Source organism: Schistocerca cancellata, chromosome 1, assembly GCF_023864275.1.
Source record: "Schistocerca cancellata isolate TAMUIC-IGC-003103 chromosome 1, iqSchCanc2.1, whole genome shotgun sequence".
NCBI lineage: Eukaryota > Metazoa > Arthropoda > Insecta > Orthoptera > Acrididae > Schistocerca > Schistocerca cancellata.
In genome coordinates, this window is record NC_064626.1 from 823,811,148 (window position 1) to 823,815,650 (window position 4,503).

At 40.4% G+C, this 4,503-nt stretch overlaps 1 non-coding gene across 1 annotated transcript; it reads right to left on the bottom strand.

Annotated features, from left to right (window-relative positions):
* Positions 1-3,644: 3,644 nt before the first annotated feature.
* Positions 3,645-3,717, bottom strand: Trnaa-agc (transfer RNA alanine (anticodon AGC)). The gene has a single exon. It is a non-coding gene; the product is annotated as a tRNA-Ala (tRNA).
* Positions 3,718-4,503: the final 786 nt, after the last annotated feature.

Below are 4,503 nucleotides of genomic sequence, written 5' to 3' on the forward strand. Positions count from 1 at the left end.
AGCTCAGTTTTTGGTTAAAGAATGGGAAAGATTATACACGTTGTTATTCTATAATCACAGGACATATCTGATAGTACTTTGGTTTATAGTAGGACTGACCATGCCATTTAGCGTACTACATTTAAGCTACTAACCTAGTTGTCGTCAAGTGCTCCAAAAATGATGTGATGATGCATGCTTCCTGGACTCACAGCTCGGAGCTTCTGAAGGGGGCGATTATGACATGCGTAACGTTGTGGCTCTGAGCACTATGGGACTTAACATCTTCGGTCATCAGTCCCCTAGAACTTAGAACTACTTAAACCTAACTAACCTAAGGACATCACACACATCCATGCCCGAGGCAGGATTCGAACCTGCGACCGTAGCAGTCGCGCGGTTCCGGACTGCAGCACCTAGAACCGCACGGCCACCGCGGCCGGCTCGTAACGTTGTGCATAGAACAGGAATCATCAGCTCAGTTAAAAACCGCAATCACGCCGAGAAAATCGCGGTAATCGCGCTCTCCAACAGTTTTGTATCGAGTATCTCTAACATCTGTAAAGACTTCTGGCAGAGACCAGTCAGATGTTATCACGGGCACGAGCTTGTCATAAATTAAACAAAAATCATTCAACAACACGTTATCTCGCACGACTGCAACGTGTATTGGTTCAACAGGTAGCGAAATGGGTGGAGTAGTTAATAATATCGTCAACCGGCCATACAGTCTACATCTACATCTACATCCATACTCCACAAGCCACCGTATGATGCGTGGCGAAGGGTACTCTGTAGCACTACTAGTCATTTCCTTTCCTGTTCCATTCGTAAATAGAACTAGGATAAAGTGACTGTCTATGTTCCTCCGTACGAGCCATAATCTCTCGAATCTCATCTTCATGGTCCTTACGTGAAATGTACGTTGGAAGCAGCAGAATAGTTCGGGGGTCAGCCTCAGTTTCAATTTTCTCAATAGTGCTCTTCGGAAAGAACTTCGCCTTTCCTCCACTGATCCCCATTTGAGTTCCTGAAGCATCTCTATAACACTTGTACGCTGTTCGCTGTTCGAACCTACCGGTAACAAATCTAGTAGCTCGCCTCTCAATTGCTTAGATGTCTTCCTTTAACCCGACCTTTAGAGATGAACCACACTTTCCCAGAATTCTCCCAATAAATCGAAGTCGACCACTCGCCTTCCCTTATACAGGCCTTACATGCTCAAACCATTTGATATTGATTTAGAAAACGTTACGCCTAGATATTTAATCGGAGTGACTGTGCCAAGCAGAGCACTACTCATACTGTACGCTAACATTATGGGTTTGTTTTTCTTACTCATCTGCATTAGCTTAGATTTAGAGTAACTGCTATTCATCACGAGAGCTAGAATCTTATGTAAGTAATCTTGTATCCTCCTACAGCCACTCAACGCCGACACCTTCCCATACATCACAGCAAACAACCACTGACTGCTGCTTACCATGTCTGCCAAATCATTTACGAGTGTTTATATAGAAAATAACAGCGTTCCTATCAAACTTCCTTCGGTCCCTCCTGACCATACACTTGTCTCTCATGCACACTCGCCGTTGATGACAACATACTGGGTTGCGTTACTAACGAAGTCATTGAGACAATCACAAACTATTAGATCGGGGTCTCCAACCGGTTAGCTTACCTGCGCCACACTGGAAGAAGACGATTATTTTTGGGCCGTACATAATTTACTTAACAGTAACAATAACAACTGACGAAAAAAGAGCACGGGATGGACCAATGAGAGAATAACGTCATGTGGCGGGAGTATTCAATTTATCATAGCCTTAGATAAACGGAATCTTACGGACTTGCTCTGGTCGCATGCTGCCCGCGGGCTGCGAGTTCGACACCCCTGTATTAGATTATGCCAGTTGTCTGAACTAGAGAAAATTATGTTCGATGAGTTTTCGGGAGTGCGGACACATCATCATTTCCTGCACAACATTTCGACTGCGAGGCCTCAGAAATTGCTCACTACGGGACCACTACGTGAATGGCTCTGGAATATTATTGCTCTGTCACCTATCGCTTGTTTCAACTCTGTAAATGATTGTTTTACTGAAATTCGATATTCACGTTGATCTGTCACACTATAACTGGCTTGGTAAGTCAGTTCAAAATCGAAGAAAGGCAAGTGTGTGCCATTCCCAGTCAAATCACCCACGTCTGGTAAAGCACTGTAGTATTCAGACAAACTTTAACGTTGACGGAAGCTTTAATTACTTAACTAACTGAGACACACGAACTATTTTGAGAAGTTATTGCAAAATTTTCGACTTCCACCACATATCTTCAACCATTAGGTGATACTCTTTGCCTGACCTTTTTTCATAGTTTTGGAGTCATGACCTAATATCATGCCTACCCACAGCTTCTGCTGCCTAGAAAGCACTACGTTATTAAAAAGTGGTACGAATATTATGTTGTAGTCTGCGCACTGTCACAACAAATGTAAGATGTTTCAATAATATTACCAAACTGAAATATGTTTTATAAAAATTGTCAGACAACATACCTTTAGAGTGATTTATAACATAAGATTAACATTAAGAAAACAGTCACGTGGAGTTACAATAATTAATAAATATAGCAAATTTCTTGAGTAGGTAAACAAAGGCCCGAAACGCGCATCTCGGCCAATATATATAATAGTCACGATCGCTCTGATTAATAAACATGTTTTTTGACATGACCGATTCAGGTGATGTAAGAGTGTATTTTAGGCGAGATGAAGGATAAACAAACTGTTGAGTAGTGTATCAGAAATATTAGGAAACCGATAGACTGCTAATCGCTGTAGAGATGATACTTTGAGTTGCTGACAGGCACAACGAAGATGCTGTTACATGTGTAACTTTCAGCCAAAGCCTTCTTCAGAAAGGAAAAACAAACACACACACACACAATGAAGCACACCACACGCACACCTGACCGCCATCACCGGCCGGTCGGACCGGAATTCGTTGAGTAGTGATGATTTCTTTCTGTTCAAACGACAAGTTTGATCGTGAAAACGTGTATGCATAAACTGCCATATCAGAAAATGGCTACAGCCGAAATCTATTACGTGTTTACTAACCAATGCGTTAGTGACTATGACCTCGTACTTTGATTTTCTTTAGAGTGTGATTAAATAATGTGTGAGATTCCTGTTGTTCCCACAATTGCTTAGTTGACCAGAATGAAGTGAGTAAGCAGATAATTTAAATTTAAGAGTGTAGCTATCAAGAACTAGGAATCCGACTGACACTGCATTTTTTGCTTTTGTTTTGTTTCAGGCATATTCCACCGAATTATCAAACGACATAACAACAGAAACACAGCAGAACGTACAGAACTGAGAGTAAGTAATCTTCTTTCCTCATTTTATACGAAAATGTGTCATCTTCTTTTTACTACTACGTAATCCATAAATTTCTTTCACATTACTCAAGATAACTTTCTAAAACAGTTACGGAACTACTAAAATGTAAGCTGTTCTAGCGTAAAATTCCACTATATGGCGTACATCGTTTCCTAATTCACGAAGAAAGTTATATGTGATATTGACGTTTTAAAGCCAGTATCAGTTAGATAGTAATGATTATAAGCGTATTATTTAACTGAGAAATAATAAAAATATTTGGAGGCGCCGGGTATCGATCCCGGTACCTCTCGCATGCTAAGCGAGCGCTCTACCATCTGAGCTACGCCCCCGACGAGTACCTACTGTCCCTAATGTAGTAATAGATATAGCCCAATATAGTGTAGTAAAGACAGTAGAAAACCTGTTTGTGAGTCAGTCATCCTTCGACAGCATTGTAGTATTGAAAATGTCCTGCGTGTTTAGTAACTACTCAACTTGCAGCATTAAGCAGTCTGGTGGAAAGCTACCCATAATAAGTACTACTACGGCATGTGATTCTCTAATTGTCCTATACCTATTGCAGATTTCCTACCGAAAATAAACGTTGTCAATGTCATCTAACCAGATTTACGAATGTATCGACGCGTCGAAAGCAGCCTAATATCTACATTTTTTTGTAGGCGTCCACAGAAATCTATCCAAGAGGGAAAAAGATTCCTAAATTACCAGTTTTGATATTTCTGACTTGGTAAGACTGAGAACGTGGTACCCCAGCGCTAAATGTAACAAGAACTACGCAAAACGCATTGTATGCCGAATAACTGACAGTTTCAACTCAATTTCTTTTTCTTTCTTCCTTTTCAGTAGATTACTTCCGAAACAAAAATGTAAACATTATTCAGCGATAAAATACTTATTCAACTTCAATGGCATCTGAAACGCTTTTTGTTTATTAAACATCACATCTGATACTGTCAATGGATTTATTGTATCATATTCATGCCCTCTGTTTTTTTTAAAGGCGACTGTCATGATTGAAGTTTAATCAGATGTCTACTTTTTATTGTAAAGTATAGCCCAAGCCAGCATTTGATGAGATGAATACGAGAATCTCTCCCAAAACAACCTCAAATTGT